This window comes from Nycticebus coucang, chromosome 10 (genome assembly GCF_027406575.1).
Source record: "Nycticebus coucang isolate mNycCou1 chromosome 10, mNycCou1.pri, whole genome shotgun sequence".
Classification (NCBI taxonomy): Eukaryota; Metazoa; Chordata; class Mammalia; order Primates; family Lorisidae; genus Nycticebus; species Nycticebus coucang.
In genome coordinates this window covers 11,345,170-11,367,875 of record NC_069789.1, presented here as the reverse complement: position 1 = coordinate 11,367,875, position 22,706 = coordinate 11,345,170, and the positions used below count along the sequence as shown (strand labels likewise).

The 22,706-nt window shown below is 37.5% G+C and overlaps 1 protein-coding gene and 1 pseudogene across 5 annotated transcripts in view; one reads left to right on the top strand and one right to left on the bottom strand.

The window, feature by feature from the left end:
• The window catches only part of AKT3 (AKT serine/threonine kinase 3), a 404,883-nt gene that overhangs the window by 176,633 nt on the left and 205,544 nt on the right, over positions 1-22,706 (bottom strand). The gene's annotated exons all lie outside the window — the stretch shown is intronic.
• On the top strand, positions 16,447-17,427 carry LOC128595565 (histone-lysine N-methyltransferase KMT5B-like; annotated as a pseudogene).

Here is a 22,706-nt window from a genome sequence, read left to right as displayed (position 1 = left end):
GAAATATTTGGGAGTATACCTAACAAAGGATGTGAAAGATCTCTACAAAGAGAACTATGAAACTTTAAGAAAAGAAATAGCTGAAGATGTTAACAAATGGAAAAACATACCACGCTCATGGCTAGGAAGAATCAACATTGTTAAAATGTCTATACCGCCCAAAGCAACATATAATTTTAATGCAATTCCTATTAAAGCTCCATTGTCATATGCACACTAATACGTTCCTTTTGGAAGGATGTTTGGAGAACACTTAGAGACATAAAAATAGACCTGCCATTCGACCCTGTAATTCCTTTACTAGGTTTATACCCAGAAGACCAAAAATCACAATATAACAAAGACATCTGTACCAGAATGTTTATTGCAGCCCAATTCACAATTGCTAAGTCATGGAAGAAGCCCAAGTGCCCATCGACCCACGAACGGACTAGCAAATTGTGGTACATGTATACTATGGAATATTATGCAGCCTTAAAGAAAGATGGAGACTTTGCCTCTTTCATGTTTACATGGATGGACCTGGATCATATTCTTCTTAGCAAAGTATCTCAGGAATGGAAGAAAAAGTATCCAATGCACTCAGCCCTACCATGAAACTAAATTATAGCTTTCACATGAAGGCTATAACCCAACTATAGCACAAAACTATGAGGAAAGGGCCAAGGAAGGAGAAGGGAGGAGGGAGGTTAGCGTGGAGGGAGGGTAATAGGTGGGGCCACACCTACAGTGCATCTTAGAATGGGTACAGACGAAACTTACTAAAGGCAGAATACAAATGTCTACATACAGTTAACTAAGAAAATGCCATAAAGGCTACGTTGAACAGTTTGATGAGAATATTTCAAATTATATATGAAACCAGCACATTGTACCCCTTGATTGCACTAATGTACACAGCTATGATTTAACAATAAAAAAAGTAAAAAAAAATTAACAGTAATTATACAAAAGTTAGCTGCCTCTAGCATGAGGGTAAATCAAAAGAAATATTTCTATCTTTCTTTTTTTTTTTTTTTTTTGAGACAGAGTCTCAAGCTGGGTAGAGTGTGCCTTGGCATCATAGCTCACAGTAACCTCCAAATCAGGCTCAAGCGATCCTCTTGCATCAGTTTTCTAATCTTTAGTAGAGACAGAGCCTCGCTTTTTGCTCAGGCTGGTCTCAAACTTGTGAGCTCAAGCAATCCACCCACCTCAGCCTCCCAGAATGCTAGGATTACAGGCGTGAGCCACCACACCCGGCCTTTATTTATTTATTTTGAAAAGAAGTATTTCTTTATAGGTGTCAGAAAGACGATAATAGAAGAGATGATATTTATTGTTCTAGTGTAGAATGTTAAGTACTCTAGTCAGTCAACCATACCATAACTAAAGAAAAGTAAGTATTAAAATTAGTTGGGGCCATAAATGATATTCTAGTGCTTTGAATAGTATTTCTATGGAGTATTTTGTTTTATTTTGTTAAAACAACCCCATCATATATAGTAATTATTTTTTTAAATAACTTAGTAAGTTTCAAGATCCTATACTTTTTTAAAAAAATCTGCAATCTGCCTGAATGTATCAAAGGAGCCAAGTAAAGATTTAAGGAGATAAAAGCAAGAACATTATTTCTTTGTTATAGGAATGGAACTGGAATTAATACCATGTGCATATCTTTAATATACTAAAACATATTTTCTACCACATTCTACATCTGATCAAATTTTTCCCATTAATGCACATTTAATAGTACTGTATTTCACATACTAATTAGTTTCTGGTTTGAAGATAAGGTATGCACAAGCTAAAAAGTAAACACAGATGCCACTAATTTTTAATTACAGTTAAAAGCAATGTGTCAAAACAAAAAGTTAAAAATAACCGTGATAAAACTCAGTGACTAAAACAATGTGATGCTTTTTAAAACTCCATTTGTTGATCATAATTATAAAAGAAGAGTTCTAGAAATGCTTGGATATATAATATGATGATTTTTTTCATGAGACAGCTTTGGAAATACAGATTCACATATAATCATCCATGGTAAATATTAAATTAAGAACTTAAAAATATTATTTATGGCTTGGTACCCGTGGTTAAGGCACCAGCCACATACACTGAGGCTGGCAGGTTTGAACCTGGTCCAGGCCAGCTAAAACAATAATGACAACTGCAACAAAAAAATAGCCAGGCATTGTGGTGGGCACCTGTAGTCCCAGCTACTTGGGAGGCTGAGCCAAGAGAATCACTGAAGCCCAAGAGTTTGAGGTTGCTGTGAGCTGTGATGCCACAGGACTCTACCAAGGGCAAAATAGCAAGATTCTGTCTCAAAAAAAAAATTATTTATTTCATAGAAAGAAGATTAGGGAAAATGGAATTTAATTTTTTGAGGACCCTTATGAGGCAGAACAGTGCTCCATATATTTCTTTTCCCAATCCTCTCCAACTGATCACTCACCCTCTCCCGCACGTGATCTAATTCTCCCTTCATGTGCTTCTCTCACTATTTGAGGGGGCAAAGAGAAAGAGATAGCAAAGAAGAGAAAGAGAACATCTCTACTCCATTATTAAGGACACAAAAGGTGTACTCCTCTTCAATCTCTGTACCAACTGGGCAAGTTAGCTTTTATTATTTCCTTTGACATGAGGAAACTGAGGTTCACAGAACTTAAATTCCTCAAGCTGCAAGTGAAAAAATCAGTACTGAGTTCACATCTACAACTAACTTCAACATTAAGAGTTATTTCCACTTCACAAGAATACCTCCCATCTTCAAACAACTTATTGTGTACTTAACTAGGTTCTCTTACTCTGTTCACATTATTTTCTCCATCTTTACCCCAAGTCCGTAGTGACTGACTCCATCAGAAGCTGGCACTATACGGGTCCTCGACAAAGCTCCAAAGGAAAAATCAAATGGGGTAAAACAATCATGTGGTGTAATCAGCGGAAAAACTCTGGTAACATGAATAACCAGATTAGATCAACCCCCGCTCCCCAAGGAAAGATATGGCAGATGTAACTGAAGATCCCATTCATAAACAGCTGGCCGAGATGTCAGAAATCGAATTCAGAATTTGGATTGCAAATAAGATTAATAGAATGGAGGAATATTTGGAATTAGAAGTTCGAGCAGTAATTCATAAGTCAGAATTAGAAATTCGGGGAGAAATTCAAAAGTGGTCTCAAGAATTTAATGAATTTAAAGACAAAACCACCAAAGATTTTGACGCACTGAAGCGAGAATTTGCAGCCCTCAAAGATCTGAAAAATACAGTAGAATCCCTCAGTAACAGAGTGGAGCAAGCAGAAGAAAGGATTTCTGACATTGAAAACAAAGCCTTTGAACGCTCCCAAACTCTCAAAGAAGAAGAGAAATGGAGAGCAAAAATGGATCATTCTCTCAGAGAGCTCTGGGATAATTTGAAGAAGGCTAGTATCCGCCTCACTGGAATCCCTGAAAGTGATGAAGTGGCCTCACAAGGCACAGAGGCCCTTCTCCATGAAATCATGAAAGAGAATTTTCCAGACATGCCAAGAGATTCTGAAATTCAGATAGCAGTTTCAGAACCCCAGCATGACTCAATCCTAATAAGACATATCATAATTAACTTCACTAAAGGCATATCATAATTAACTTCACTAAAGTTATATGAAAGAGAAAATTCTGAAAGCAGCCAGATGTAAGAAATCCATTACCTACAAAGGGAAGAATATTAGAATGACTGCAGATCTCTCTGCTGAAACTTTTCAAGCCAGAAGAGGGTGATTATCTCCTAAAGCAAAATAACTTTCAACCCCGGATCCTGTATCCAGCTAAACTGTGTTTCATTTATGATGGAGAAATTAAATACTTTAATGATATTCATATATTGAAGCAATTTGCCATAACCAAACCAGCTCTTCAGGATATTCTCAGACCTATCCTCCATAATGAACAGCCCAATCCTCTACCACAAAAGTAAACTCGCCTGAGCCTGAAAATGCTTTGCAGTGTAGGCTGTGACTTTCTTGGAAAACTTTCACTGTCACATAAAGAAGCCTGATGTACTCTACTGGAAGATGAGAAGCCATTTGGAAACAGAGGCCCAGCAAGGAGCCAATATCAACCACCAACAGACACATGACTGAGATCACCTAGAAACGGCCAGCCCCCAGCTGATCAACAAACTGTCCGAGAATACGCCAATGAGCCCAGACAACACTAGTGGAGTAAAAGGAATTCTCAATTGAGTTCAGCCCAGATTTCCAACCTACAGAACTGTGAGCAAATACAGAGTTATAGTTTTAAGGCACTAATTTCTGGTATTTTATTTTTTTTGCCCAGCAATAGATAACTGACCACTAAGTAAAAGAACCATGGTAAACTTTTGATAACAAATAAAAGAGAGGCACATAAAATCTGTCACCCCATCTCTTACTATTATTACATCTAATTTTCTTTTCTCCATCATTTCTTGCCTTGATATTTTTGCAACTTTTTAAAAAGCACCCTTATTGGGCTAAGATGATTGTATGCTAACTTGAGCAGCCATGGTCTACAAGAAAAGACTAAAATTCCCTTTCTGATGTCTTCAAAGACTTGGATTTCATTCATATCTATTTTGTTCTTTCCTTAGACCTGCAAAAAATAAACTGACTTTTTTCAAAAAAAGAGAGTCATTAACACTATTAAAAATCTAATTATGTTAGCAATATTCTATCATGTCATATTTGAGCAGTTAAGTATTGGTATTTGTTTTTCCTAATGGGATTCAAAAGTCTAATTAATAGGCTTTCTTTTGTGGTTAAGTAGAATGAATCTCTATGAGAAGTAAGCCATTTTTAATACCTGCAGGCAGTTTATTTTCTCATACATTACACTGCCAAGTCATCTGGCCATCTGTGGTATAAATAACTAGACAAGAAGTATAAGATTATCATAGGAAACTGAACAATGCCTTTCATTACGTGAGATGTTACAGCTACTATATTCTAAGAACTTGGATATAGAAAGTAGTTATACAGTAGATTATTATTTAAGGAAATTTGAGGAATCTGAAGATAGTACATTGAATGGACCTGACACCTTTTCTGTTTGAACTGGTGTTATTTTGGGGCTGCACATATCCAAATAACTGATAGCCAAAAGTTGTGTTTAACTCCAGTCTTCTTTTATTAACTTAAAGTCTTAGACAGAAACATTTGTCTGTTGACTTTGTCTCTTTATTCTTGCTACTGTACTCATATAGCTATGTTTTTATAGTTACATGTAACTAAATGTATACTATAGTACATTATGTAATATATATAGTATAGATATATAATAGATGTATTATAATAATGTGTTATAATGTTTTTATATATGTTAATTTTATACCCAGGAATAAAGAATATTTTTATAGGCAAAAAAAAAAAAGTAAACTCACTCAGAAACTTTTGATCAAACTCCAACTTCCACAGTGGCGAAAGGATTAAAAATGTCCACTGGACTTTTGAAAAACTCAATACCCAAAATTTTACCAGACTTATCAATATTCTCCATTAATGTGAATGCCTTAAACTGTCCTCTAAAGAGGCACAGGTTAGCTGACTGGATACAAAAACTCAGGCCAGATACTTGCTGCATACAAGAGTCGCATCTTACCTTAAAAGATAAATATAGACTCAGGGTGAAAGGATGGTCATCCGTATTTCAGGCAAATGGTAATCAGAAAAAAGCAGGTGTTGCAATTTTATTTCCAGATACAATAGGCTTTAAACCAACAAAAATAAGGAAGGATAAGAATGGTCACTTCATATTTGTTAAGGGTAATACTCAATAAAACCAGTGTATAGTGCCCCATGATCGCATTAATGTACACAGCTATGATTTAATAAAAAAAAAAAATTATATTCCCACCAACAGTATACCAGAGTTTCCTTTCTCTGCATCCTTGTCAGTATCCAGGATTTTTTGTCTTTTTGACAAAACCCATTTTAATTGGGGTGATATCTCATTGCGATTTCCCCGATGATTAGTGCAATGGCACATTTATTTTTAATTAAACCACAATGATTCATCGTGTGATCATTATTTACTTTTTCAGTGTTTTTGCAAGCCATGTGTTAGCAATTTATACATTTTTTCCCCCAGAGGAGAAACATCACACTTATCAAGCTCTAAATTTTGGGTTCTAACTTTCCCTTCTGGAAAGCCTGGGCACTGACCCAGCTGCTGCCTTCTAACACGTCTTCCAGTCTCCAGTTGTCATCTAGTCTTTTCACTGTTCCTGGATTTCTATTCCTTTTGAAGATTTTTTTTACTTCCATGGAGAAAATGAAAACATAATTGTTCTAATATCTATGAATACTGTACACCTTTCTCTTTTTTTTTTTCCTTTTGTAGTTTTCAGCAGGGGCTGGGTTTGAACCCGCCACCTCTGGCATATGGGGCTGGTGCCCTACTGCTTGGAGCCACAGGCGCCACCCACAACCTTTCTCAGGTATTATATTTGATACTTTGTTTTTGATGCTCCTGTTCCAAATATTACTTACATGGAGGGCTACATAAACTTCTTTGACTTCTATCATGATGTAATCACTATAGATTCTATTCGTTCTTCTGCCTCTATAAATTCCCTGGATTGGGACAAGTTCTACTGTCTCACTTCTGTATTCTACATCTAAAGTGAAAAATTACATAAACATACTAACTAGCACCATTACCATACCCTGTCCACTCCTTGGTTCAATCTTCTGAGGTCTGCTCATTCACCTCTACTTGGGTCACTCTTCCATTCCTCAGGATGATGGTTTCAAATCTTTCCCAGGCCACCTTCCTTGCCTGGTGTGTGTGCTGAAATGTAATAACCCTGGTAGGTTAACTTACCTAGTTAAGCTACGGAACTGAGATTTGAGCCCAGATTTGTCCTGATTTTCAAATCCAGAAGCTTTTCCTTTTGTTGTCTCTGTTTATCTCAACCTCACTTCTTCCTTCTTTCAAAACATGGTCTTACTACTCTGAAGAGGAACCTCGAAAAACATTCAACACGTTTGATCACTCCTTCCTCCTTAGAATATGTTCTTCTCTTTGCTTCTAGCATATCATAAATATTTAATTTTCCTCTTCAGTGGCTGCCTTTCCTCTGTCTCTTCCTTTTCTTCTGAGCCCTTATTTTAAAAGTGGTCCTGCCAAGACTCAAACCTCAGACCTCTTCTTTTCATTAGGTACATTCCTTCTGTTGGTGAATTCATGCAGACTAGAATACTAACTACAAGCTATAAACTTACAGGCTTCCAAATTTGTACCTCAAACCTAGGTTTCTTTTCTAAACTCAAGAAATGCCTATTTAACATAAAGATCTAATTGGTAATTTAAGCTCACGTATCTAACAGAAATACCAAATTTGACATGTCCAAAACATAATTCCTACATTTCCTTGAAAAGCGTGCTTCTCCCACCACCATCCCTATCATAGTGAATGACACCACCATCCTTTCAGTTGCTCAGGCCAAAAACCTTACAATGATCTTCAACTTCTTCTTTCTCTCATCCCTTACATTCATTCTGTCAGGCAATCCTGTTGGCTCCACAGCCAAATATACAGGATACCCAGGGTCTGCTTGTGTTTCATTATCTCCACCGGTACTACCCTAGTGCAAGCTACTATCACCAAGTACCTGGATTATCACAATCTACTCCTAATAATCTCTCTGCTTCCAACCCATAGTCTCTTATCAGCACTGTAGCCAACATGCTATTAGAATGAAAACCAGACCATGTCACTACAATGCCTAAATATTTCCAATGGCTTTCTCAGAATAAAAATCAATATCCTAATACCATCTAGAAATATCTAAACAATCCTACACTACTCTTGTCCCACACCAATCCTGCTGGACTCAGCTCTTCAAAGAGTATATGAAGTCTGCTCCTTCCTCACAGCCTTCTCAATAGCCATTTGTTCTACCAGCACCATTCTTCCCCCGCAGTATCTGAAAGGCTTGCTTCTTCACCTCTTTCACTTCAATGCTAGCTACAATTTCAAGTTTTCAATGAGACCTTTCATAACTATTCTATTTAAAACTGCAAAGTCTCTCAAATCACTACCACCATTACTCCGTATTTCCCTCCCTTGTTTCCTTTTCCTCCATAGTATGTACTAGTTTCTTACATGCTATATCACTTCTTAATTTATTATGTGTATTGGTGATTGTCTACTTCCTCATTACAATATAATTTCCCAAAGGAGAAGAGTTTGTCAGCTTTTTTTCATTCTTATGGTCCCCGTGCCTAGAGCAGCATCTAGCATAAACTTAGGGGTTCAATGTATACCTAGTAGAAGAATGAATGAACTGGGTGGTGCCTGTGGCTCAAAGGGGTAGAGCGCCGGCCCCATATGCCGGAAGCGGCGGGTTCAAACCCAGCCCCGGCCAAAAACTGCAAAAATAAAAAATAAAAAAAAAAAAGAAAGAATGAATGAACTAGTAATAAAGGATGAATGATAAACTTGGTACACACTGCTGAAGAATGAAGAAATCTTCATGAACTCGAAGAAATAACTCCAGAATGTCAACGAAATCATACCAATTATACAGTGACAGCCGATGAAGGTACAGATCAAACCACAATCTGCTTCCTACAATAAACCACAATCATGAATGCAATCTTTTTTTTTTTAAAAGAGTCTCACTTTGTCATCCTATATAGAGTACTGTGTCTGTCATAGCTCACAGCAACCTCAAACACTTGGGTTTAAGCAATCCTCTTGCCTCAGCCTACTGAGTAGCTAAGACTATAGATGTGCCACTATGGCCGTCTAGTTTTTCTACTTTGGGTAGAGACAGAGTCTCATTCTTGCTCAGGTTAGTCTCAAGCTCCTGAGCTCATGCAATCCACCCACTTCAGCCTCCCAGAGTGCTAGGATTACAGGTGTGAGCCACCACACTGGGCTACCTTTTGCTGATTTTAATCTGTACCTTTTCACTATAGTAAACCATAATAAGTTTATTATATATATTTATTATATATTATCTTTTCTGAGTCATTAATCAGAAAAACTCAAAGTGGTCTTTGACATTTCTGACGTGTTGACATCTGAAGTAGGATTAGTTAGAATAACCCTGACTCACTAAAACATAACCTTGTCTGGAGCATCCCTACTCACCTCAATGTTCTTTTTTCCTAGTTAATGCAAAGGCCCTGGGAGCTCGGCCACAACTGTGGGTGGAGGAGCAGGGATAATCCCTAAGCAAGAAATTGTGATTACAGTTTTAAACGATTATGCTGAGTTCCTAATGGGATGGATCGTGCTTTCATCCCTTCTGGGAAAACTGGGGTTGACAGTGAATGCAGTTGTATGGCTAATAGTAAAGAAGTTCACTGCACAGCTATACGATCAACCCTTTATCAGTGGGAATGGACTTGAGGGAGAGGTACTTGCTAGACGACTACTGCTGTGAGGCAATCTGGTTCAGCACATCCTTCCGAGGGTGAAGAAGTTTGCAAAATAACTAAGAAAATGCTACAAAAGCTATGTTAACTAATGTGATGAAAATGTGTCAAACAATCTATGAACCAAGTGTATGGTGCCCCACGATCATACTAATGTACACAGCTATGGTTTAATAAAAATAAAATATATATATATATATATATATATATATATATATATATAAAAAGAAGTTCATATTTTTGGTTATCTAACTGTATTCGTTTTTTGTAGCTGCTGTAAGAAAACAACAATAGAACTTGATGTCTTCAACCCACAAAAATTTCTTCTCTCCTAACTCTACAGACCAGAAACACAAAATCAAGACTGCCAGAGCATGCTCCCTTGGGAGGCTTTGTTGACGGATCCATTCCTGCCTTTTTTCTTGCTTCTTGTAACTGCTGGGACTTCTCTGCATTACTTGCCTTGGAGCTGCTTCAGTCTAATTTCTGCCTTAATCTCGGTATCACCTCCTTTGTGTGGGTTAAATCTCTTCCTGCCTTAACTCTGATAAGGACACTTGGCATTGGATTTAGGTCCTCCCCAGATTATCAAAAATTATCTCTTTATCTCCAGATTCCTATCTCAAGATTTTAACTAATAATCTACATAATTGTTTATCTTCACATACCATTTTCAAATAAGCCATTAACATTCCAAGGATTAGGATGTGGACATAGTATTTAGGGGGTCACCATTCAACCTACTACAGATTACTCCACCCAACATTCACCCCATTACAACATCCCCCAAACTCTCAACCCATTACAATATCAAAGTCTCAATTAGCTATTGCCTGCTCAAAAGTCCCAAATCTCAACAGCTAAATCACATGAATGAGACTCCAGATAAGATCTATCCTGGGGCAAAATTCCTCTATCTCTGTGAACCTCCTAAACTAGAAAATAAGTTATTTGCTTCCATAATAAAACAAGGGAACAGACATAAGAATAAACATCTGCCATTCAGAAAGGCAGAAATGAGAAGAAATAAAGCTGTCACCTATCCTGAGGGGCTTCTAAAGCCAGCAGGGGAAATTCTATTAGACTACGAGGTCTGAGACTCATCCTCTGCAGTGCACATTTGCATCCTCTAGGCCCATGATGGCTCCACAGGATTTTCAGACCCTGCTGGCTCTGTCAACTTCTGCCTTTCAACTACTGGTCTCTGCCCTCAGAGTCATTCCTCCTTTTTCTTTAAGAGTACACCATGCTTTCAGCTGACATCCACATCATCTCTCTTACACAAACAGGGTCTTTAACCATTTTCAGTCAGTTCTATAATTAAGTCTTCTGTATTTTATCTACTGATAGATTCTAAAAACAAAACACCAAGTTGGTGTTTGCAATAGCAAACATTATTCATGAGAAAACCGAATAGTACAGTTAGACCTGTACTGAAGTAAAGGTCACTCAACGTTAATGAACCTGGGCTCCTCAAAGGACAATGCTTCATGTGTATCAAATAGCCTCTTTCCTTATACAGGGATACTTAGGAGATTATGAGTCATTATGAGTTAGATACTAGCATCAAAACAAAAAAAGTCATACATTTTTTGGTTCCCAGTACATATAAAAAGTTGTATTTACATCACATTGTAGTCTATTAGGTGTGCAATAGCACTATGCATATATGTATGTGTGTGTGTGTGTGTATATATATATATATATCTTAATTTTAAAATATACTAAAATATTTATTTTAGCAAAAAAAAAATCTAAGGATCACCTGAGCCTTCAGCAAGTTGTAATCTTTTTGTTGTAGAGGATCTTGTCTTGATGTTGATGGCTGCTGGCTGATCATGGTGGTTGCAGAAGTTGGGGTGGCTGTAGCAATTTCTTAAAATAAGACAGTAACAAACTTTGCTGTATCAAGTGACTCTTCCTTTCATGAAAGACTTCTTTGTAGCATGCAATGCTGCTCGACAGCATTTTACCCACAGCAGAACTTCCTGTAAAATTGGAGTCAATCCTCTCAAACCCTGGACTGCTTCATCAACTATGTTATTTAACATTCTGCGTCTTTCGTCATTTCAATAATGTTCACAGACTCTTTACCAGGAGTAGATTTCGTCTCAAGAAACCTTTTTTGTGTGTGTTTGTTTTGCAACTCCTTATCCATTAATGTTTCATGATGTGACTGCAGCAATTCAATCTCATCTTCAGGCTCCACTTCCAATTTTAGTTCACTTGCTATTTCCACCACATCTGTAGTTACTTCCCCTCAAAATTATCCAAGAGGGCTGGAATCAGCTTCACCCCAACTCCTATTCATGTTGATATTCTGTCTCCCAGGAATCATATCTTAATGGCATCTGGAATAGTGATTCCTTTCCAGGAGTTTTTCAAATGACTGCCCAGATCCATCAGATGAGTCACTATCTAAGGCAGCTATAGACTTACCATATGTATTTCTTAAATAATAAGACTTGAAAGGAGAAACTACTCCTTGATCTACAGGGCTGCAGAATGGATACTAACAAGCATGAAACAACATCTCTCTCCTTGTGCACCTCTGACAGAGCTCTCAGGTGACCAGGTACATTGTAGTGAGCAGTCACATTTTTAAAGGAATTGGTTTCTTGAGCAGTAGGTCTCTGCAGTAGCCTTAAAATATTCAGTAAACGATACTGTGAACAGATGAGCTGTCATCTTGGCTTTATTCTTCCATTTCTGGAACATAGGCAGAGTAGAATTTGTATCATTCCTAACAGCCTTATATTTCCAGAATGGTAAATGAGCACTGGCTTCCAACTTAAAGTTACCAGCTGCATTAGCTACTACAAGAGAGTTGGCCTATCCTTTGAGGCTCCAAAGCTAGGCACTGACTTCTCTCTAGCTATGAAAACTCCTAGATGGCATCTTCTTCTGACATAAAACTGTTTCATCTACAAGCAAAATCTATTTAGTGTAGCCACCATCAAATATCTGAGTTTAATCTTTTGGATAACTTGCAGCGGCTTCTACGGCAGCCTTTGCTGTTTCACCTTGCACTTCTTGGTTTGCAGACAGGTGCTTTCTTTAAACCTTGTGAACCAACCTTTGTTGGCTTCCAACTATTCTGCAGCTTCCTCAAATCTCTCCGCCTTTACAGAACTGAAGAGAGTTAGAGCCTTGCTCTCAGTTAGGCTCTGGCATAAGGGAATGCTGTGGCTGATATGCTGTGGTTCTATTCAGACCACTTAAACCTTCTCCATTATCAGCAAAAAGGCTATTTCACTTTCTTATCTTTCACATGTTCAATGGAGTAGCATATTTCATTTCCTTCAAGAAATTCTCCTTTGCACTCAGAATCTGGCTAAGTTTGGCACAAACTTTTAGCTTCACTCAGTTTTGGGTATGCCTTCCTCAATGAGCTTAATCTTTCCCAGTTCGATTTAAAGTGAGACACAGGCCACCTTTCCTTTTGTGCGAACATTTAGAGGCCAAACTGTAGGGTTATTAATATTGTTGTATCTCAGTAAATAGAGAGGCCTGAGAGGAGAGGGAGCGAGTATGGGATGGCTGGTGAATCGATCAAAATGCACACAGCATTTATGACTGCATTCTCCTTCTCATACGGGAGCAATCAGTGGTGCTCCAAAACAACTGCAATAGCAACATCAAGATGACTATCAAAGATCACAGATCAATCAAGAAGAATGAGAAGGGCTAAAATATGGTGGGAAATATCAAAATTTGACATGAGACACAAACTGAGCATATGATGTTGGAAAACGGCACTGATGAATCTGCGCTATGCAGCACCACTACAGGCTGTCAATTTCTAAAAAAAGTCCTGTCTGCAAAGCACAGTGAAGTTTGCCTGTACTCCATTCATTGCTCATAATCATTCCATACTTCGCATTGCTTCCTAGATGGATGAGGTCTTTCTTAAAAATTTTTTTTTCTTTTTTGGTTGTTGCAGTTTGGCCGGGGCCAGGTTCAAGCCTGCCACCATTGGTGTATGGGGCCAGTGCCCTACTCACTGAGCCACAGGTACTGCCCTGTCTTCTTAAAATTCCTAAATGTTTTTTTTCCTCGCTCTTCTATTCTACTACTTGTCATCTTAAATGAGATAATCTAATATGACCTGTCCATTTACTTACTTATCTGTCAGCCTGGGATTTCTTTTCAGTGCACTGAGTTTTAGTTCTATCATTTTAGTTCTATTCGTGTGTCCTATCACTGACTCTTTCTTGAATTACTTTCTAAGTTTTGCTAAAAATAAGTGTCACACAGTTGGGTTGTCATTCCTCTCTCGGGAGGCAATCTGTTTCTTGCTGTCTGAAAGCTTTTAAGATGATCTGTTTTGCCTTAATGTTCAGGAATTTTCAGAAGATGTGGAGAAGAATGTGTAGGGGTCCGTTTTTAGTACTCAGTTGACCCTGGAGTCTGAAGGCCTTCTGGTCTAACAAATTTCACTTCTTTGATTAGTTCTTCTAATCCTTTTGTTAATCCTATAAATTCTTATAAAGGTTGGTTTCCTCTGAGCTTTCACGTCTTAAGTATCCTCTCAATCTTTTCCATCTCTTTATTTTTGGTTATTCACTCTAAGATATTCCCCAAAATTTATTTCTAATCTTTCTGTTAACTTTTGCTTTTAGTCCCTGCACATTCAATTTAAAATTCCTCTTTCATGTGCTCTGCTTTGTTCAGTTGATTTGTTTTGTACATGCAGCATCTTTATCTTTGTACATGGTTCTATAGCTGGAGATTCACTTAATTCCTGTTCTCTGTTTTCACAGGATCAACTCCTCTTTTGTTCCTTCTGGTATTTGTCTTTTATGCTCTTTAGAGTTTTCTCACTGTTTGGTGATCCTCGCTGGCCTGTTCACTATATATATATTTTTTTAAGAGTCTCACTCTGTCACTCTGCGTAGCGTGCCCCGGCATCATAATCGCTCACAGCAACCTCAAATTCCTGGGCTTAATGGATCTTCTTGCCTCAGCCTCCCAAGCACCTGCCACAACACCCAGTTAGTTTTTCTAATTTCAGTAGAGAAGGGATCTTACTCTTGCTTAGGCTGTCTCAAATTTGTGAGCTCAAGCGATCCACCCACCTCAGCCTCACAGAGTGCTAGGGTTACAGGTGTGAGCCACCTTGCTCAGTCTCCTGCTATGAGACTGTTCACATCCTTGAATGGTAAATGAAGTGAATTTGTTGAGCAAAGCTTTCCTTTCTTAGAAAACTAATCATAGATTCCCCTACATGGATTTAGAAAACATTTGTGAGTGCACTTCATTTTTTAAGAGCATGAGGTAGGGCAGTGAATGGTCCATTTGAGTACTCCACTCTGACTTCCAGTAAAAGAGGGTGCCAACTCCCACACCTGAGAGCCTCATCTTTCCAAAACAGACTACTCAGTAACAGCAGTAGGTATAAAGGCTGATGATATAAACACTACACTCAGTAACTCTGACTGGAGATATGAGTGGGATTGGACTGACGCAGCTGTTGTAACAGAAGTAAGTTAAACTTGCACCAAGCTTTATTATACACTTCTCCTCCTCAGCACAGGGTAAAAAGATATTGGAAATTGTGTGGGGATCTATCAGGTAGAAAAAAATCCCCACTTTGGCTACATCCCTTCCTTCTCCCTGTTCCGGACTGTGATACTCTATCTACTTATGTCACTAATATACCATTGCTTCCCACGTCCGTAACTTCATAAAATGTACTTACACTGTAAAATTTAGGAATTCAAACCAAGGATCTTTGGAAAAGTGATTGATTCCAAGGCTGGAGTAGGGGAAATACAAGAGGTGCATGGATAATTTTGTGGTGCCACAAAGTAGGGAGTTGCTAAAATAAAAATAAGGATATGTCAAAAGGGCACAGCAACAACCTGAATGCTCTCAAAGGCCAAAGCCAGAATAATTCTAGCACCACAATAAATGATAGTGTTGCATTACCACCTATAGAATAAAATAAATATCCATGACTTTGTGCCAACATAAATAACTAGATAGATAAATAGGCCAGGCACAGTGCCTCATTCCTATAATGCCAGCATTTGGGGGGGCTGAGGTGGGAGGACTGCTTGAAGCCAGCAGCTTAAGACCAGCCTGGGCAACATAAAGAGACCCCATGGCTAAAAAAGAAAAATCTTAAAAGTAGCTGGTCATAGTGTATGCCCCTAGTCCCACCTACTCAAGAGGCTGAGGCAGGAAGATTGCTTGAGCCCAGAAGGTCTAGGCTGCAGTGAGCTATGACAGAGCCACTGCACTCCAGCCTGGGCAACAAAGTGTGACACCTGTCTTTAAAACAAAGATAAAGTAAAAACTGAATAAATAAACATGGGAGAAAATAATACTCTCTGGCAAAGTAGGAAACACCAGAAATCCATCTCCCCACCTAGAGAACAATTGCATTGGAAGAATCTACCTGAGCTAACTATTCGGGAAATCTACAGAGTACTGAAGGCTTGCAACTTACAAGAGAGGGCTTGCACGGTTAGCTGTGGTTAATTTTGGTGAATTTCGGCTCTTATTTGGGTATTGGCTTCCCATTCGCCACACCCAGCCCACGGACAGACAGGCATGTGTGTTTGCAACTGGAGCAGCGTGAACACTGCTTGTGAGACTATAAGGCCAGAAGGTCCTTGCTTTACAGATAACGAAGAATCTGTGTTGTAATCACGCATACAGGGAAATTTAGAGAGTTACTGTATGTGCCCAAAGAAATGCACAGGCTCAAGAAAATAAAAAAACATAGTAAGACCTGATATTTATATGTCAGGAAGATACCAGCAAACCCTAGGGATGGGGACAGGGAGAGAAAGTGACCTCTAGAGCTACCACATCATAAGACTCAAACGGTCAGTTCTCAACAAAAAAAATCATAAAGTGAGGATGGGGGCAGAGGGGTGGGGGACATGGCAGCAGGCACGGCACGAGCACCTGGGACATGGAGTGCTGAAGCTGGGGGTTGATTTTCAGACCCCTCATCCTTGTGCAAGGAGAAGAAGAGAACGTTGAAATTATTCTCTGAGCTACTGACTAGGTGCACCTGGGTTAGGCTGTCTGTGAATATGAAGAGGTTGGGTGAATCCAAGAACATGGTGGTGAACGGCAGGAGAAATGGAGGTAAGGTGTCTAATGACCATCACCAGAATCAACCAAAATCACAGCACAAGGGGAAAGGACATCCCAAGGCTGGAAAAATGCCGTCAAGGGAAAGTCAAGCCGATGTAACAGTAATTCAGGATCTGAAGGACAAGGTCGTTACATGTACCATCTTCTGGAATGTCCTAGAAGAACTCTGTGAAAATGCTAACCGGTTTGGTTCCTGATCCCTACTTAGGTTTTCAAACACATGAAATGAATACTAGCACCTTTCCTTTGAGAAGCTCAAGGCATTTTTCAGAATCTGACAGCTTAACTCACAACAACCCCGTGAGATTTTGGCCTGTTGAAGGAAGGCAGGAAGAACTGAAGGAAGTGATTGAACTTTGTAAGAAAGATGAACCTCGGAGAAAGCCTTCACAGGTTGACTGCAGGTGAATGGGCGCGACACTGTTTTTTTCAATAAGAGCAAAATGCAGGAGAAATTATTCAAGGAACCTGTATTTACTTACTTGCTGTTTGCAGCTGACCATGGATTTGAATTATCGCCATGTAACTGACAGTTATCAGAACAAAACGGAGCCAAAATAGTTACAACAAAGGAGTGGAATCAAAATAACAAAATAGGATTATTGGGGGGTCGTATTGCTGAACTTTCAGAAACTGAACAGACATGCTACTTGGACACTGAAAAAACGGCTTCAGTGTCATGTACTCCACAAGGAAAACTGTGCTCGACTCTGGCTGGGTCCAGGACCACGACTGCAGACCTGGTTGTTCAGCTTGTGTCAACTGGTCGAGATACAGTATGTGTGAAGGTTCTTAGAGATATTGAACCTGGAAAAGAAATTTCTTGCCATTACGGAGATGAATTTTTTGAGAAATGGGAGGAAAAAATCAATAGAAACTGTCCCTGTGAAAGATCAGATGGGAAACTTACTAAATAAAGACATCAAAATAACCCATTTTAAAGGTGATCAAAGAAGACGCAGAAAAAAATCAGGAAAACAATGTACGAGCAAAATGGAGATGTTGCTAAGGAGATAGAAAATATTAAACGAATTCTACAGTTAAATGGTATAAAAACTTTTACACTCACTAAAAGTCTTCAAAAGGAGATTTGTGCAGGCAGAAGAAAGAATCAGCAAACGTGAAGATAAGACAATTGAAATCATAAACTCTGGGAAACAGGACAAAAAGGATCGCAGAAAAGTAAACAGAGCCTAGGGCTGGTGCAGGAAACTTTCAAATTGGTGAAATGTACATTTTGTGAACTTCAGAAGAAGAAAAGAGGAGAGTGATGATACAAGCAAATAATGGCTGAAACCTTCCCAGGTTTAATGAAAGACATGAATTTAAATATCTACGAAAGTCGATAAACTCTAAGCACAATAAACTGAAAGAGACTCATGTTAAGGGACATTAATAACATTGTTGAAGCCCATGACAATTAAAGAATCTTGTAAGCAGCAACAGAGAAGCAATTCATCACATGAAGGGATCAGATGTAATTTCAAATTAGAATCTTTGGCAGCCAGAAGGAAATAGGTTGATATATTCAAAGTGCTGAAACAAAAAACAGTCATCTAGGAATCCTATATGCAGCAAAACTGTGCTTCAAAAATAAGGAACACTATCAGATAAACAGAAGCTAAAGAAGTTCATTAACACTAAAACTGCCCTGAAAGAAATGCTAGAGTCCCTACAAGTTCATAATGTTATACTAGATAACATCTTGAAGCAATAGGAAGAGAAAGATCCCCCATAAAGGCATATACCCAAATAATTATATAAAAGGTAGTATTATGGTAAGTTTGGGTTATAATGCCACTTTTTGTTTTCTACATATTCTAAGAGATTATGCTTTAAAACAGTGTAACAGTCTTATGTTTTAGACACATAATACATAAAGATGTCATTTTAAGACACCAACTGAAAAGAGGTGAGGACAGAGCTGCAGAGAAGCAGAGTTTGTGTGTGCTGTTAAAGTCAAGGTGGTATAAACTCAAATTAGATATTACAACTTGAGAATATTTAATATAATCTTTCTGTTATCCACAAAGACAACAGCTATAGAAAATAACAAGAGAATTAAAATGTTTCACTCAAAAAACAACTAAACCCAAAAGACAACAGTAATGCAGATAATGAGGGACAAAAAATGCTATAAAACATAGAAAATGAATACCCAAATGGCATAAGCCCCTCCTTATCAGGAATTATTTTACATGTAAATGGATTAAATGCTTCAATTAAAGACAGAAATTGGAAGAATTAACACAATGCTACCTATAAGAGATTTGCTTAAGGTCCAAACACACAAAGGTTAAACATAAAAGGGAAAAAAAGATATCCCTTGCAAATACAGTGTCTCCCTTATCAACAGAGTTTATTTTTCAACACCCCCAATTAGATGCCTGAAGCCACAGATGGTACCAAACCCTATAGCAGCTATAGTTACCCCCTGGTATCTGTAGAGGATTGGTTTCAAGACCTCCTGTGGATACCAAAATCCACAGATGCCTGAACCCTTGTATAAAATGGAATCGTATTTGCCTATAACCTACACACATCCTCCAGGATAATTTGAATCACCTCCAGAATATTTATAAGACCTAATACAATGTAGATGCTACATAAATAGTTGTTATATTGGTTTTATTTGTATTAGTTTTATTATTGCATTATTTTTTAATATTTTCAATCCTTGGTTGGTTAAATCTGTGGATGAAGCGCCCAGTTATCAAGAGCTGACTGTATACACTATATATGTTTTCCTATACAGATACACTATAATGAAGTATGATTAGACACATTCATTATAAATAGATTTAATATGAGAATAACAGCAATAACTAACAATAAAATAGAACAAGAATAATACATTATAATAAAATTTCTGTGAAAATGGTATCTCTCTGTCAAAATATCTTATTTTACTTTATTCATCTATTTATGGACCATGGCTGACTGTAATTTAACTCAGAGAAAGCAAAAAAGCAGATGGAAGGAGAACAACTGGAGTAATACAAAGAAAGCTGAGGTAGCTATACTAATATCAGACAGAAAAAGATCTCAAGCTGGGTGCAGTGGCTCACGTCTGTAATCCTAGCACTCTGGGAGGCCGAGGCGGGTGGATGGCTTGAGCTCATGAGTTCGAGACCAGCCTGAGCAAGAGTGAGACCTCAGGTCTAAAAATAGCTGGGTGTTGTGGGCAGATGCCTATAGTCTTACCTACTCAGGTTTGAGGCAAGAAGATCACTTGAGCCCAAGAGTTTGAGGTTGCCATGAGCTATGACACCATGGCACTCTACCAAGGGCAACAACATGAGACTCTGTCTCCCCCCACCCAAATAAAAAATTTAAATGGAAAAAGACATTTAAATGCAAGAGACAAAGACATTACTGATAAAAAGACCCAACACAACAAGAAGATTCAATGACTAAATACATTTACATACCTACTAAAGGACCATCAAAATATATAAAGTAAAAATTGACAAAACTGAAGAAAGAAATAGACCATTCTATAATAAATGAAGATTTCAATAGCCTACACACTCTCAACAATAGATGGAATAACCAGACATAAGGAAACAGAAGATTCAAACAACACAATAAAGCAACAGATCTCACAGACACATACAAAATACTCTACCTAACAAACAGAATACACATTCTTCTCAAGTGTACATGACTTGAGGATACACTACATGTTGGATCACAAATTAAGGCTAAATACATTTAAAAATACAAATATAAATTATCTTCTCCAACTACAACAGGATGAAGCAGAAATAAATAATAAAAAGAAAACTAGAAAATTCACAAATTTGTGGACATTAAACAACAGACTCTCAACCAATGGTTCAAAGAAGAAATCACAAGGTAAATTAGAAAATAACTTAGAGTTGAATAAAAAGCAAAATACAAACCTACCAAAACTTACAAGATGCAGAAAAAGCAGTTATACAAAGGGGGAATTTTAAAGGTATAAATGTTTATGTTAAAAAATAAGAAAGATTGGCGGCGCCTGTGGCTCAAAGGGGTAGAGCATCGGTCCCATATGCCGAAGGTGGCGGGTTCAAACCCAGCCCCGGCCAAAAAAATAAAAAATAAAAAAATAAGAAAGATCCCTTTGAGGCTGAGACAGGTGAAATGCTTCAGCTCACAAGTCTGAAACTAGCCTGAGCAAGAGTGAGACCCCCATCTCTACTTAAAATAGAAAAACTAGCCAAGCATTGTGGCAGGCACCTGTGGACCCAGGTACTTGGGAGGCTGAGGCAGAAGGATCCCTTGAGCCCGAGAGTTTGAGGTTGCTGTGAGCTGTGATGCCATAGCACTCTATTCAGGGTGACAGAGTAAGACTCTGTCTCTAAATAAATAAATAAATAAGATCTCAACACAATCACCTAACTTTATACTTTAAGGAACTTGGGAAAAACTAAACCCAAAACAAAAAAAAGGAAGGAAAAAGTAAAGATTAAATCAAAGATTTAAAGAATGGAGAAAACAGAAAATCAACAGAAGCTGGTTCTTTGAAAAGATTAACAAACTGACAGTTTTACCTGCATTGATTAAGAATAAATGTATTCAGAATGAAAGAAACATAAAATCACCATTAGAACAATAGTAATAATTACTGTAAACAAAATCCACCAATGGATGTTGAAATTAGATGAAAGTTTAAGAAGAAACAGGATATCATTTGGTCTAAGATTATTTCCTCTGAGATATTTATCAATTACAAAGGGAAAAATAGTGCCTTTATTACAATGGAGAAACTCATTGACACCACTTCAATCCAGTAATCAGTTAATGTCACCAATAAAAAGATCAATGAACATCATTTACTCCCTAATTACCAGGATCCAAAAACCCCGGGTCTTGTCAAATTCCCAAACTTCACGGTGTTAAGCATTTTGCTATAAAATAACATATATTTTTTTTAATTTAAGGTTTTTTCTTTCATTGTCAAAGTCCTTCTCAAGTCCTAAGCATATTATCTTTCAAAAAATTGACAAACGATATGCCGAGAAAAAGCAGCAAGGAACTACATCAATAAGTTTTCAATCATTTGTGAAATATACCAAATTCTGTATAATAATTAGTGAGATAAAAAGTGTCCAATAAAAATCTTCTAAAGTCTGATAAATAGAAATTAAATAATGAGGTCCAAGTGAGACTAGAATATAAAAGGAAAAACAGGATATAACTGGTATATTCACTGATGCTTCATACACAATGGATGGTAATAATAATATCGGCAAATATTTATAATAAGAATAATTTCCATTTAATACTATGTCAATTTTAATGTAATTTTATTCAATATGTAATTTATTAAATTTATTTAATAATGATGTCAAATATTATATTTATTCATTTAACCCTGTGAGGTGGATATTATTATTAGACCCATTCTACAGATGAGAAAATAAAGACATAAAGAGTTGAATAATTTATTTAGATTTTTTTTTTAATATCAAAGCATCATGAGGGTACAAATGTTTTTGACAACATGGATAGCTTTTGTAATGCTTGAGTTAGGGTTATAAGAGTTACACAGATAGTGTTCACTGTATCCGTTAGGTAGGTTTTCACCCATCTCCTCCTCTCTCTCTTTCCCTCTTCTTGGTTTCCATTGAGCTTTTTTCACCTCTATGCATGTGTGCTTATTGGTTAGTTTTGAAAAGCTTCTGTTCATGTCATTTGCCCACTTGTTAATGGAGTTATTTGATTTTTCCTTGTTAATATGATTGAGTTTTTTGCAGATTCTGGTTATTAGCCCTTTATTAGATATATAGCTTGTCAGTATTTTCTCCCATTCTGTAGGTTTTGTGCTCTTTTCATTGTGTCCTTTGCTGTGCAGAAGCTTTTTAATCAAGTCCCGTTTGTTTATTTTTGTTGTTGCTGGGACTGCTATTGGGATCTTCTTCATAAATTCTTTGCCTAGGCCAATATCTAGAAGAGTTTTTCCAACACTTTATTCTAGAATTCTATGGTTTTGTGCCTTACGTTTAAGTCTTTTATCCATCTTGAACTAATTTTTGTATATGGCAAGAGATAGGATCATGTTTCATCATTCTTCTCGTGTGCCTTTCCAATTTTCCCAGCACCATTTATTGAATAGGGATTCTTTTTCCCAATGTATACTGTTACCTGCTTTGTCAAAGATCAGTTGACGGTAAGTGGGTGGTTTTATATCTGGGTGGGTCTTTAGGTC